This window comes from Oryx dammah, unplaced genomic scaffold, assembly GCF_014754425.2.
Source record: "Oryx dammah isolate SB20612 unplaced genomic scaffold, SCBI_Odam_1.1 HiC_scaffold_16, whole genome shotgun sequence".
Lineage (NCBI taxonomy): Eukaryota > Metazoa > Chordata > Mammalia > Artiodactyla > Bovidae > Oryx > Oryx dammah.
Genome location: NW_024070200.1, coordinates 47,480,552 through 47,495,789, shown reverse-complemented (window position 1 = coordinate 47,495,789; position 15,238 = coordinate 47,480,552). Strand labels below are relative to the sequence as shown.

Genomic DNA, 15,238 nt, shown 5'->3' with positions numbered 1-15,238 from the left:
AGTAGCTGAGAAAAGAAGAGAAGCAAAAGGCAAAGGAGTAAAGGAAAGCTATACCCATCTGAATGCAGAGTTCCAAAGAGTAGCAAGTAGAGATGAGAAAGCCTTCCTAAGTGAACAATGCAAAGAAATAGAAGAAAACAATAGAATGGGAAAGACTAGAGATCTCTTCAAGATACCAAGAATACCAAAGAAACCAAGAATACCAAGGAAACATTTCATGCAAAGATAGGCACAATAAAGGACAGAAACAATATGAACCTAACAGAAGCAGAAGATATTAAGAAGAGGTGGCAGTGTGACACAGAAGAACTATACAAAAAAGATCTTAATGACCCAGGTAACCATGATGGTGTGATCACTCACCTAGAGCCAGACATCCTGGAGTGCAAAGTCAAGTGGGCCTTAGGAAGCATCACTATGAACAAAGCTAGTGGTGGTGATGGAATTCCAGTTGAGCTATTTCAAATCCTAAAAGATGACGCTGTGAAAGTGCTGCACTCAATATGCCAGCAAATTTGAAAAACTTAGCAGTGGCCACAGGACTGGAAAAGGTCACTTTTCATTCCAATCCCAAAGAAGGGCAATGCCTAAGAATGTTTAAACTACTGCACAATTGTACTCATTTCACATGCTAGCAAGGTCATGCTCAAAATCCTCCATGCTAGGCTTCAACAGTACGTGAACCAAGAACTTCCAGATGTTTAAGCTGGATTTAGAAACAGTATAGGAACAAGAGATCAAATTGCCAACATCCGTTGGATATTAGAAAAAGCAACAGAACTCCAGAAAAACATCTACTTCTGCTTCACTGACTACTCTAAAGCCTTTGACTCTGTAGATCACAACAAACTGTGGAAAATTCTTCAAGAGATGGGAATACCAGACCACCTTACCTGCCTCCTGAGGAACCTGTATGCAGGTCAAGAAGCAATAGTTGGAACCGGACATGGAACAATGGACTGGTTCAAAACTGGGAAAGGCGTACGTCAAGGTTGTATATTGTCACCCTGCTTATTTAACTTACAGAGTACATCATGTGAAATGCCAGGTTGGATGAAGCACAAGCTGGAATCAAGATTGCTGGGAGAAATATCAATAACCTAAGATATGCAGATGACACCATTCATATGGCAGAAAGCAAAGAGAAACTAAAGAGCCTCTTGATGAAAGTGAAAATGAGAGTGAAAAAGCTGTCTTAAAACTCAACATTGAAAAAACAAAGATCATGACATCCGATCCCATCACTTCATGGCAAATGGATCGGGAAACAATGATTGACTTTATTTTCTCAGGCTTCAAAATCACTATGGACAGTGATTGAAGCCATGAAAAACCTAAACAGCATATTAAAAAGCAGAGACAATAAAAAATAAAAAATTTTTAAATTAAAATAAATAAATAAAATAAAAAGCAGAAACATTATTTTGCCAACAAAGGTCAGTATATTCAAATTGGCATTTTCCAGGAGTCAAGTATAGATGTGAGAGTTGGACCATAAAGAAGGCTAAGTGCCAAAGAATTGATGGTTTCAAACTGTGATGTTGGAGAAGACTCTTGAGAGTCCTTTGGACTCTGAGGAGATCCAACCAGTCAATCCTAAAGAAAATCAGTCCTGAATATTCATTGAAAGGACTGATGCTGAAGCTGAAGCTCCAATACATTGGCCACCTGACGCGAAGAACTGTCTCACTGGAAAAGACCCTGATGCTGGGAAATATTGAAGGCAGGCAGAGAAGGGGACGACAGAGGATGAAATGGTTGTATGATATTGCCAACTCAATGGACATGAGTTTGAGCAAGCTCTGGGAGTTGGTGAAGGACAGGGAAGCCTGGCGTGCTGCAGTCCATGGGGTGACAAAGTGTTGGACACGACTGAACGACTAAACAACATCTTCTCCCTGGGCCTCCTTCTATGAGTACCTGTGACCTAATCCCCTCTTCTTAGAAGGACAGTGATCACATTGGAGTAGTGCTGCATGCCTGCTAAGTCGCTTCAGTCATGTGTGACTCTTTGTAACCCCATAGGCTGTAGCCCCCAGACTCCTCTGTCCATGGGGCTCTCCTGGCAAGAATACTGGAGTGGGGTGCCATGCCCTCCTCCAGGGCATCTTCCCGACCCAGTGGTCGAACCATGTCTCTTATGTCTGTCTCCTGCCTTGGCAGGTGAGTTCTTTACCAACAGTGCCTGGGAAGTGTGGAGCAGGGTCCCTAGTGGGGTAGGGCCCACCCTAATGACCTCCTTTTTCACTTAAATACCTACTTAAAGGCCCTTTCTCCGAATCCAGCCACCTACTGAGGTACTGGTGGTTAGCACTTCAGCATACGAATTTGAGGGATGGTTCAGCCTGTAACACGTGTTACATTTCTGTGATTATAAAAGCAACATATGTTCACCATAGAAAATTTCCAGAGGTGAAGAAACTAAGGTAAGAATCTCTGCAAGGGACTTCTCTGGTGGTCCAATTGAAGCCGTTTACCTTAAATTGAGACTGGAACCCACGTGCCGGGACTCAAACCCAGCCAAAACCCAGACTGGAACTTGAACTGAGCCAAAACCCACAGTCTTCAAACTGAGATCACAGACCTGGTTACAGGCTCAGGCTCTTTTTTTTTTTTTAACAAGCCCTTTCTTGCCAGTTTTATTAAAGAAAAATTGTACGTGATTCACTTTTCACCAGTCTGTTCTGGCATGCTTCTAATGATATCAGAATCATCTGGATCAATCATAGCCAGAGTGCATACCTCTGTAGTACTTTTCACATCTGTGCCCAATTCAATATTATTGCCGTGGTAGTGATGGACACCAGTTTTGGCCAACATGGAATAATACTCTATTTCAGATTTCCTCAAGGCTGAGCAGTTGTTGGTGAGGACGACCGGTTTCACTTTGCCTTGTCTGATCCTTTTCAGAGTCTGCTTGTACCCCAGCACTTACTTTCCACTTTTCATAACCAGTTGGAGCCTAGAGTTGATTGACTCCAGTGACTTGTTCATCTTCTTGGTGGCCACCATCTCCCTGCCTTAGGTGCGGGATGCCTCCAACCAAGAGCAGCCACCAAGATGGCCAGGGAGTGAGAAAGGCCAGGCTCAGGTTCTTGATGTCTCATAGCAGAAAGAATTCAGTGAGAGACAAAGTGATAGGTAACAAGCGAATTTATTCAGAGAGAGAAACACTCCACAGAGCATGGGCCATCACAGAGGGTGAATACAGTGGCTTCAAAAGGGGTTGTGGTTAGCTGTTATGGGCTGGATAATTTCATAGGCTAATGAGTGGGAGGATTATTCCAACTATTTTGGGGAAAGGGAGGGGATTTCCAGGGGTTGGACTACTGCCTGCTTTTTGGTCTTTGATGGTCAACTTTGGAACCATCATGGCACCTCTGAGGGTGTCATTTAGCTTGCTGATTGAGGATCAAGGTCTAGTCAAAGCTGACTTGTCTGCCATCTTGGGCCCATTTGATTCCAATTGGTCTATATTGTGTCCTTGGGCTATGTCATTCTTTCAAAAATTCTGCCTGGCCCCTTTCCCTCCTATTTTACCATGGCTAAGACTGTGTGCTCCCAATGCAGAGAAAAACTAATTCTGACTTCATGTTGGAAGTGTTTCTTTGACTTGCTTTTCGTGGCTGTTGTTGTTATCATACATAATGGCCTACCTCAGAAAACCCAGCCCCTCAGCCTGACTGTTGGACTAAAAATGCCTTTGTTGAGCTCAGTTAGTCAGTTCAGTCGCTCAGTCGTGTCTGACTCTTTGCAACCCCATGAATCACAGCACGCCAGGCCTTCCTGTCTATCACCAACTCCCAGAGTTCACCCAAACTCATGTGCATCGAGTTGATGATGCCATCCAGCCATCTCATCCTCTGTCGTCCCCTTCTCCTCCTGCCCCCAATCCCTGCCAGCATCAGGGTCTTTTCCAATGAGTCAACTCTTCACATGAGGTAGCCAAAGTATTGGAGTTTCAGCCTCAGCATCAGTCCTTCCAATGAACACCCAGGACTGGTCTCCTTTAGGATGGACTGGTTGGATCTCCTTGCAGTCCAAGGGACTCGCAAGAGTCTTCTCCAACACCACAGTTCAGAAGCATCAATTCTTTGGCGCTCAGCCTTCTTCACAGTCCAACTCTCATATCCATATGTCACGCGAGTGTATGTTCCTTGGTTCTTTGTCTCGTCACAACAAAGATTTGGAGTGACGGACATTAAAGCCCCCTCGGCATGTCGCAGCTTTCAGGTCTTGGATAGACCGTGTTATAGCTCTTAGACAAATCACTGTTACAGCTTAGTGTTACAGCTCTATTTTATTTAGAAGCTGGCAGGAAAATCCATCTTCGAGGCGTGAGGGCACATCGATCCAAAGACAGGAGGAGAAGAGCGCCCCAGCACGCGGGAGAGAGAGAGAGAAAGCTAGCTTTGGCTCCTCTATTTATATGTTTATCTCTCCCTGGGCCTGTCCTATGTAAATTGGGCCAGCCAGGAGTGTTGTTTGTTTTATCTGAGGTCCTCACTCTGGTCCTCGGACCTTTTATTCTATTTCCGCGGGCTTTTCCCTTCCTTGTCTTTTGGCCACCACCATTTTGGACTCCTTTTCCCTATTCTACCTACCTAACACATACATGACCACTGGAAAAACCATGGCTTTGACTAGATGGACCTTTGTTGGCAAAGTAATGTCTCTGCTTTTGAATATGCTATCTAGGTTGGTCATAACTTTCCTTCCAAACAGTAAGCATCTTTTAATTTCATGACTGCAATCATCATCTGCAGTGATTTTGGAGCCTCCAAAAATAAAGTCTGCCACTGTTTCCACTGTTTCCCCATCTATTTCCCATGAAGTGATGGGACTGGATGCCATGATCTTAGTTTTCTGAATGTTGAGCTTTAAATCAACTTTTTCACTTTCCACTTTCACTTTCATCAAGAGGCTTTTTAGTTCCTTTTCATTTTCTGCCATAAGGGTGGTGTCACCTGCATATCTGAGGTTATTGATATTTCTCCCGGCAATCTTGATTCCAGCTTGTGCTTCCTCCAGCCCAGCGTTTCTCATGATGTACTCTGCACGTAAGTTAAACAAGCAGGGTGACAATATACAGCCTTGACGTACTCCTTTTCCTATTTGGAACCAGTCTGTAGTTCCATGTCCAGTTCTTTTTTTTTTTTTCTTTTTTTTCATGTCCAGTTCTAACTGTTGCTTCCAGACCTGCATATAGGTTTCTCAATCTGACCATACCCACCTGTGACTGGCTGCGTGAAAGAAGAGATTAACACACCCTTCCTCAAAGCTGGCCATTACTGGAGATGTTTTGCAAGACTGATGGCACTTTTTATTTACTTCCTCATTGCCTCTCCATCTTTATTCTGCCTTTTGATTTTAGTTTCTCTCTCTGGTTCTATAAAAGAATCTTCAACTAGATGGTTATTTTGGAACTTTAGTCTGCCATCTTCATCTGTGAGCTTTCCAAATAAAGCCATATTTGTGGTAACCCAAGAACTAAAGAGCAGATAAAACCAAGGAGGGTCTTAGAATGCAGGAACAGAAAAACCAGACCCTTCCGTCCCCCATGTTGTAACTATTAACAGATTTCGGGTCCTCCTGAGCAGTATGACCTGTCTCCCCTCTTACCCTATAGGGAAAAGGTATTTGCCTTACTCTTCCCCCCACCCAGTATACGTGCCTCATCCAATCAGCAAATGACCCACAAGACCCCTATCCCACTCCTTTTACCCTGGGTATAAAAGTGGACTAAGGACCCCTGTTCAATATCAGTTCTCTCTTGAACTGGCCCACTGTTCTAACAATGTCTCCCATTCTAATAAACTTTATTTCCCTCTCATTCTGTCTCATGTCTGAAAATTCTTTTGCAACCCGCGCCCAGACCATGACAATATTCCTTGCTTCAACAGCTTGTCATTGACTGAGTTTGACTTTTGGTAAAAGGGGAAGTATGTTTTCCTTACTCCATCTTCCTACTTAGCTGGATTTTCTGAAAGTGAAAATCTCTCAGTCGTGCCTGACTCTTTGCGAACCCATGGACTCTACAGTCCATGGAATTCTCCAGGCCAGGATACTGGTGTGGGTAGCCTTTCCCTTCTCCAGGGGATCTTCCCAGCCCAGGGATCAAACCCAGGTCTCCTGCATTGCAGGCAGATTCTTTACCAGCTGAGCCACAAGGGAAATCCAAGAATACTGGAGTGGGTAGCCTATCCCTTCTTCAGGGAATCTTCCTGACCCAGGAATTGAACTGGGGTCTCCTGCATTGCAAGCGGATTCTTTACCAACTGAGCTATCAGGGAACCCAGCTAGATTTCCTACATTTTCTTAAATGAGCTTATAAGCTTATATTACCTTTTTTTTTTAAGTTACCTTTTAATTAATTAATTAATTAATTTTTCTGGGCCATGCTGTGCAGCATGTGGGATCTTAGTACCCTGACCAGGGATCAAACCCATGCCATCTGTACTGGAAGCACAGCGTGGTCTTAACCACTGGACCACTGGAGTCTTAACCACTGGTCCCTGAGCTTATGTTATTTTTTATAATGGGGGAAATAAACAAATGTAATAGAACATTGCCAGGGAGGACAATGAAAAGGAGGTTTTGTTTAGAGCAAAGCGATGAAGAGCGGGCCTGTACTAGATGCTAGGAGTGGAATCCAGGGAGGACAATGAAAAGGAGGTTTTGTTTAGGGCAAAGAGATGAAAGGAACAGCAGGCCTGCGTTAGATGCTGGGAGCGGAATCTTGGAAGGTCGGAACCTGTCAGCAATGGGACCTTTGCTTTTCAGACCTGGAGAAGTGTGCAAGCAACTCAGGGAGGAACTAGCTCTTGGCTATCCCCAAGGTGGGTTGGAGAGTTTGTAAATGAACCTCTAGCTCCTTGAAACAAGGTCTGTTGTGCTGCGTGCTATGCTTAGTTGCTCAGTCATGTCCAACTCTTTGCGACCCCATAGAATGTAACATTGGAGAAGTAAATGGCAACCCACTCCAGTGTTCTTGCCTGGAGAATCCCGGGAACAGGGGAGCCTGGTGGGCTGCCATCTATGGGGTCACGCAGAGTCGGACACGACTGAAGTGACTTAGCAGCAGCAGCAGCAGCAGACTGTAGCCCGCCGGGCATCTCGGGATTCAACCGAGGAATTGAACAGGGGTCTCCTGCATTGCAAGCAGATTCTTTACCAGCTGAGCTACCAGGGAAGCCCCCAAGGTCCTTTGGCCTGGACTAATTATATCCCTTCTACTGAGAAATGAGACGCTGAGTCAGTGCCTGTGGTCTTGGAAATATTCCAACAGAAAATGAGCTGGAGGGTTGGAGAGAGTGGAAAGGCCATTCTTGATTTTGAAAGGAAAGAAAATGGGGACTTCAAACATTGAGCCAGAGGGCTGAACAGTAATGAAGGGGTGATTTGGGAAGGCCCGGAAAAGGAAACGATGACTCCTGGGAGCCAGAATGGGTTCATCATCCCCAGCTCCATAGCACCCTTGGCTTGAAACGCTAAAAGCAGATATCCTGATTTAGTAGGTCTCCAAACAGACTTCTTATTGTTGTCTGGTAGTGGAGAGAGTGAAGTATAATTCAGTCAGATGGTAGCAGACGGAATTATCAGAGCCCCCAAATTAGTGGGTTGATTGCTGTCAATGTCTGTGTTGGTGACTTCCCTGGTGGTCCAGTGGCCTAAGACGCTGTGCTGCCAATGCAGGAGACCCAGGTTCAATCCCTGGTCTAGAAACTAGATCCCAGATGCCACAGCTAAGATTGCTTGTGCCGCAACGAAGACCTGGTGCAGCCAAATAAATAAATACAAATATTTAAAAAATAAGATTCAAACTCTCAGTGCAAGGGGCACAGGCTCAATCCCTGGTTAGGGAACTAAGATCCCACATGCCACTTGGCACCCCCTACCCCTCCAAAAAAAACTATGTCCACAAGCTCTGTTCTGTTCAACAATTTTAACCAATTGCTAGGGACTGGAGGTATAGCAGAAAATAAGAAAGATACACCCCTGTCCTCAGGGACTTTATAAACTAATATAATCTATTCATTTATCAAGGAAAGTTTTTGTCTTAAAGGAATACAACTATTTATTTGACCTCACTGTGAGAAGTGTACGTAGTTCATGTAACTGCGCATTCTTGGTTTATAAGACCTGATTGCCGGACAGGTGGGACAGGTTGCAAACCTCTGCACACAGGTGGAGCCCAGCAGTGCCCTAGAGCAGGATGACAGGGGAGTGGGTCCACGGAGGTGACACACAAGTTACTCCCCCAGGCACAGTCCCGAGCTGAGGCCACTGTCTCACTCACTGCAGGAGACCCCGTGCCTGGCTACCGAGCAGCCATTTCTCACCCCCTTGGTTTCTGACAATGCTGCAAGCCTCTCACCTCTGGTTTCCACCTCTCTTCCCTGCGTCCATATGCCTCAGGGAATGCTGCCCCCAGCCCGTGAGTGATGAGTGACCCCATCAGCCTAAGGGAAACCCTATGCCCCTTGAAGTGGTTGGTTCGGGACCAGTGCGCCCAATATCCTGAGGAAAAGTCCAGGGAATGAGGAAGGTGAACTTCTGGGAAGTTTGTCCTGCTAAGAAAAAGCCACAATGCGCTGGTTTGAGATGTTTTCATCAGAGGTAGCAGAACATACCTCCTTCCACCTACATGCCAACAAATGTAGTTTAGGAGTGAATACTCAGTGAGCTATATACAAAGTCTGGAGGTAGGTGGTTCCTGGCATTGGTTTGGTGGTTCTAGTAATACTAGGATCAACATTCCTGTGACTCTCTCTGTCTTTGTTAATGGTGTCAAGAAGGCTGCCACTCCAGCCATTCTGTCCGTATTAAGACAGGAAGAAAGGGGCTATGCCCATGACACCTGTGTTTTGTAGTTTAGTTTTGGCTGTGCTGGGTCTTTGTTGCTTTCTCTAGTTGTGGAGAGCGGGGCCTACCCTCCAGTTGGCCGAGAACAGGCTTCTCACTGCAGGGGCTTCTCTTGTGAAGCACAGGCTCTAGGCACACGGGGTTCAGTAGTTTTGGCTCAAGGGCTCTAGAGCCTGGGCTCTGTAGTTGTAGCTCATGGGCTTAATTCCTCCATGGCATGCGGGGTCTTCAAATCCATGCCCCCCTGCATTGGCAGGCAATTCATAAACACTGGACCAGCAGGGAAGCCCGACACCTGTGCTTTTTCTAACCACATCTTTCCCCAAAAGTCCCTCACATGTTCCCACCTTCATCTCATTGGGCAGGACTGTGTCTCATGGCCACTCCTCACTGCAAAGCAAACTAGGCAAGTCAATTTCTTCTTATCCAAAGGAAAAACAGGATGGGACTTCCCTGGCAGTCCAGTGGTTAGGACTCGGAGCTTCCACTGCAGAGGACCCAGTTTCCAGCCCTGGTCAGGGAACTGAGATCCTGCAAACCGCATGGTGCAGCCGAAAAAAAAAACAAATAATGACAACAAAAAAGAAAGAGAAAAGGGAGAAGAGGGTTGGGAAGTAGAACTGGGTTAGGTACAAACAGAAAGTGACACTCCTGATTTCTGAGCATCTCAAGGTCGGGAAGCTGCTGCTGCCCTCTTGGTTCCACCCTGAGCAGGAAGCAAGCACTGAAAAAGCCAGAGCAGAGAGATGGAAAAAAAACCTGCATCCAAGGTCAACAACCTGAATGGAAAATGAGCAAGGGAGGTGAAGAAGACAAAGGTCACAGAAAAGAAAAAACAAGTAGCCCTTAAGTATATGAAAAAATGCTCAATTCGCTCATCGTAAGAGCAATTAAAATTGAAATGACACTGTTACACCACTTATCCCCTATCAGATTGGCAGAATTCCAAATGTTTGACAATACATTCTGTTGGTAAGGCTGTGAGCAAGCAGGTGTTTCCGTGCATGAAGGGCAGACTGGCACAATCTCCAATGTCAGGGAAGGGGTAAACAAAGAAGCACATGAATTTCGGTCTTTACGTCCTCACTGAGAGGCTGTATCAGCTTACCTGGAGACCACCCTCCTGTGGGACTTCCTATTAAGTGACACAATAAACGTCCTCACTGATTCAACCGGCTCGAGTAGGGTGTCTGTTACCGAGAACCAAAAATATCCCGAATCATGCCCTGCCCCCTACCCTGAGGCCAGGAGCAAAGTTGGGTCTGTCCAGAAGCCAGATCATAGAATCTCACTGGGTCATCCAGGGACTAGCCAGATCCAGACAGGTATAGGTCCAAATGCTGAGATCATCGCTGACAGCAAAATCTCGCCCAGAGAATGAACTGTGAGCTGCTTCAAAAGCAGTGGGTGGGCAACTGCCTAGGGTAATAGACAGTCCTTCTGGTCATGAGCAGGGGCTGCCTCCTGAGTGGTTAAGAAGCCTGGTGGAATCCAAATGTAGAGATGATCCTAAAGAGTTGGAATTCGCGGTGATAAGATAACTGCCTTGGGCTTTCTTGATATTGTTTACTTATTTACTTAGCTGTGCTGTTTGGTTGCGGCGTGCAGGGCCTTTTAGTTGCAGCTGGCCAACTCTTCAGTTGTTGCACGTATGGATTTAGTTCCTTGAGTAGGGGTCGAACCCAGGCCCTTATACAGGGAGCATGGAGTCTTTCTTAGCCACTAGACCACGAGGCTTTCTTGGCCTGATGTCTTCAGCTATTTGGTTCATCGGACTGTCTTCTTTTTTTTTGTTTGTTTGCTGCGCTGGCTCTTTGTTGCTGCGAGGGCTTTTCTTTAGCTGTGGGGAGTAAGGGCTACTCTCTAGCTGCAGTGCATAGATTTCTCTTTGCAGCGGCTTCTCTTGTTTCGGATCACAGGCTCTAGCGCACACAGGTTTCAGTAGTTGCTGCTGCCGGGCCCCAGATCAGTAGTTGGGGCACCCAGGCTCAGTCGTCCTTTAACAGGTTGGATCTTAGTCCCCCAACCAGTGATCAAACCCATGTCCACTGTGTTGGAAGGCAGACTCTTAGCCACTACAGAAGTCCATGTTGGCCTCCTTAACATTTACCCAAGCCCAGACAGCCTCAGTCTGCGGGCCTGGCACTCTTCCAGACTCCTCTCAGATTGTATTTCCAGCAAGTGCCTTGCCTTCAGCCTCCCACTCACTATGATTACTGCCCTCCGCGCTCATATGTTTAGTTTATGCCCGGCTGTTAATTTCTGACTGTTTGCAAGTTGCGTCATGTGTGTGTGTTGTGTCTAAGGTAGACAGGCCCCTGAGATCAGGATCTGTCTTCTAGTTTTTCTTTTTCTAATCTCCATTCTCCTCCCTGACAAACACTACCAGCAATAACAATCAGCATCTAATACACGGTATTACGTATCATAGACAAAAATGCTTGTAAAGATGCTCAGAGGTTTGCCCCCCCATTGCAAACAAACACTATGTAGGTGAAAAACAGAGTTTTCAAAGCTGAGGAATGTGGGGGAGAGGAGCTCTTTACTATCCATCTGGGCTGACAGGGCTGTTAAGAATCACAGAAGTGGAAGGTATGTTCCATAAGAACATAGAACATGAGAAGACTGCATAGAACTGGGAAGCACCTAAAACAGCAATCCTCAGATATCACATCTTCCTCCTTAGCAGATAAATGTAAAGGAAATTACAGTCGGAAAAATTTACTTTGGTGTTGGAAATTCTAAAATAGTTTTTTCCAAGAGTCTGCTTTATTTTTTTCCCCGAAGTCTTTACCATGAGTTTCCTTGAGATATCTATCCACTTAAGTGATTCGTGTTCTCAGCTTTTCAAAATTGTTATTTCCTTTTTAAAAACTCCCCTGGACTTCCCTGGTGGTCTAGTGGTTAGAACTCTGAGCTTCCAATGCAGGGGATATGAGTTTGATCCCTGGGCAGGGATCCCTGAATGCCATGTGACGGGGCCAGAAAACAAAAATAAAAGTTCCCAGGTGGCACTCAGTTCAGTTCAGTTCAGTCGTCCCCTTCTCCTCTTGTCCCCAATCCCTCCCAGCATCAGAGTCTTTTCCAATGAGTCAACTCTTCGCATGAGGTGGCCAAAGTACTGGAGCTTCAGCTTTAGCATCATTCCTTCCAAAGAAATCCCAGGGCTGATCTCCTTCAGAATGGACTGGTTGGATCTCCTTGCTGTCCAGGGGACTCTCAAGAGTCTTCTCCAACACCACAGTTCAAAAACATCAATTTTTCGGCGCTCAGCCTTCTTCACAGTCCAACTCTCACATCCATACATGACGACAGGAAAAACCATAGCCTTGACTAGACGGACCTTAGTCTGCAAAGTAATGTCTCTGCTTTTGAATATACTATCTAAGTTGGTCATAACTTTTCATCCAAGGAGTAAGTGTCTTTTAATTTCATGGCTGCAGTCACCATCTGCAGTGATTTTGGAGCCCCCCAAAATAAAGTCTGACACTGTTTCTACTGTTTCCCCATCTATTTCCCATGAAGTGATGGGACCGGATGCCATGATCTTCATTTTCTGAATGTTGAGCTTTAAGCCAACTTTTTCGCTCTCCTCTTTCACTTTCATCAAGAGGCTTTTTAGCTCCTCTTCACTTTGGCACTAGTAGTAAAGAACCCATCTGCTAGTTAGGACCACTTAAGAGACGTGAGTTTGATCCCTGGGTTGGGAAGATTCCTGGAGAAGGAAATGGCAACGTACTCCAGTATCCTTGCCTGGAAAATTCTATAAACAGAGAAACCTGGTGGGCTACAGTCCACGGAGTCACAACAGTTGGTCACAACTGAGCTCACACACACACACACACACCCCCCCCAAATTAACGGTGCAAATTTTCATAGCTGGGAAGACCTGACTGTGTGGATCACAACAAACTGGAAAATTCTTCAAGAGGACGGGAATACCAGATCACCTGACCTGCCTCCTGAGAAATCTGTATGCAGGTCAAGAAGCAACAGTTAGAACTGTACATGGAACAACAGACTGGTTCCAGGTCGGGAAAGGAGTATGTCGAGGCTACATATTGTCACTTTGTTTATTTAACTTAGATGCAGAGTACATCATGCGAAATGTCAGGCTGGATGAAGCACAAGCTAGAATCAAGATTGCTGGGAGAAATATCAAAACCTCAGATATGCAGATGACACCACCCTTATGGCAGAAAGCGAAGAGAAACTAAAGAGGCTCTTGAAAGTGAAAGAGGAGAGTGAAAAAGCTGACTTAAAACTCAACATTCAGAAAACTAAGATCATGGCATCTGGTCATCACTTCATGGCAAATAGATGGAAAAACAATAGAAACAGTGACAGACTATTTTCTTGAGATCCAAAATCACTGCAGATGGTGACTGCAGCCATGAAATTAAAAGATGCTTGCTCCTTGGAAGAAACCTAGACAGCATATTAAAAAGCAGAGACATTCCTTTGCCAACAAAGGTCCATCTAGTCAAAGCTATGGTTTTTCCAGTAGTCATGTATGGATGTGAGAGTTGGACTATACAGAAAGCTGAGTGCTGAAGAATTGATTCTTTTGAACTGTGGGTTTGGAGAAGACTCTTGAGAGTCTCTTGGACTGCAAGGAGACCCAACCAGTCCATTCTAAAGGAGATCAGTCCTGGGTGTTCACTGGAAGGACTGATGCTGAAGCTGAAACTACAATACTTTGGCTACCTGATGAAAAGAACTGACTCATTGGAAAAGACCCTGATGCTGGGAAAGATTGAAGGCAAGAAGAGAAGGGGACAACAGAGGATGAGATGGCTGGATGGCATCACCGACTCGATGGACATGAGTTTGAATAAGCACCGGGAGATGGTGATGGACAGGGAGGCCTGGCGTGCTGCAGTCCATGGGGTCACAAAGAGTCGAACACAACTTGGGCAACTGAACTGAACTGGGAAGACCAAGGTGCTGGGTGGCTCCTGGCCACAAGGGGGCGTAGTCTCCCTAGTTCTGGGCAAAGGAGAGGCCTCTGATGCCCCCACGGTGCCCAGGCTCGGCCTAGCCGGGACTTCAATCCTCTGCTGTAGGCAGCCCAGGTGCAGCGGTTTGATGGACAACAGACCACTCCTCTCTGGGCAGCTCCCACAGTGGGCACGTCTAGGGTGCAGAAGGCCAGGAGCGGTCAGGCTGGGAGGAGGTCCTGTTCAAATTACAGACTGTGGCACGAGTGCTGTGCTGGCAGCTTCGCCCAGGAGCCAGGAGGGCGGTGGTGTCTGGGGCATGACCTTGGGTGGCTGGGGTGCTGGTTAGGGTGTTGGGCAGAGCCTGGCTGGTGACGCTGACAGCGTGTGGGTGTGGCAACCACAACAGAGATGGGGGCCCCAAGGGCTCTGTGGGATCCAGTGTGCTGCCCTGCCTGCCCTGCCAGCTCTGCCCAGCCCAGCCGGAACCGGGATTGTGTGCTGTGGTCCAGGCAGAGACCACGGTTTTCACTGAGGTCCTCTACGGTCTGGCATTACCTTCTCTAAAAGTAGCTCTTCTGCAGTCAAGCTGAATAGCTGCTCTTCCTCCAAACGACTTGTACTTTGCTTCACTCACGTATTCATTCTCTTAGTCATACCAGACCATCCACCTGTACTGAGTGTGACCTATAGCCAGGCACCATGGAAACATAAGACAGTGGGCCCTCACGGACACATACGTTGTGCCACCGTATCTTTTTTTTTTTTTCATTCTTTTTAAAACATACTTATTTGGTGGCACCAGGTCTTCGTTGCATCATGCAGGATCTTTTAGTTACGGCATGGGGCATCTAGCTCCCTGACCAGGGGTCGAAGCTGGGCCCCCTGCATTGGGAGCTCAGAGTTTTAGCCACTGGACCACCAGGCGAGTCCTATGTCTCCATATTCCATATTTTTATTCACACTTTTCTCCCCATCACCCTCAGTCTGACCAGGTTTTACCATCTCTTGGAGACTTCCTCAAACCTCACCAGCTCCAGGAAGTCCCTTCTGATTACTCCAAAGGGAGGAAAAGTACCTGGTTTGTCCCATTCACTGTTACATCCTGAATACCTAATACCATCCCTGGTGTAAGGAGGGGCTCAATAAGTGTTTGTTGATTTTAATGAATAAGGTGATCTTGTCTGTCTCAGATTTCGCAGTCCAGATTGCCTATAACTTTCACTTGGCAAGTCATCAGGTCCTGCCTGTGACATCTCTCCCACTCAACTGCTGTGTTTACCACCCGATGCTTTGTGGCTGGGTTAAGCAGGTCTCTTAACTAACAAGGGATGGGAAGGAATTTATTGGCTCATTTAAACACATACTAGGAGATGGGCAGGAAGGGTTGAGCCTACCTTACGAGATGACCTGGCTTCCCTGAGAGCTCAGTT

General features: G+C 46.2%; 1 pseudogene; it reads right to left on the bottom strand.

Annotated features, from left to right (window-relative positions):
- Nucleotides 1-2,664: 2,664 nt before the first annotated feature.
- On the bottom strand, nucleotides 2,665-3,106 carry LOC120875616 (annotated as a pseudogene).
- Nucleotides 3,107-15,238: the final 12,132 nt, after the last annotated feature.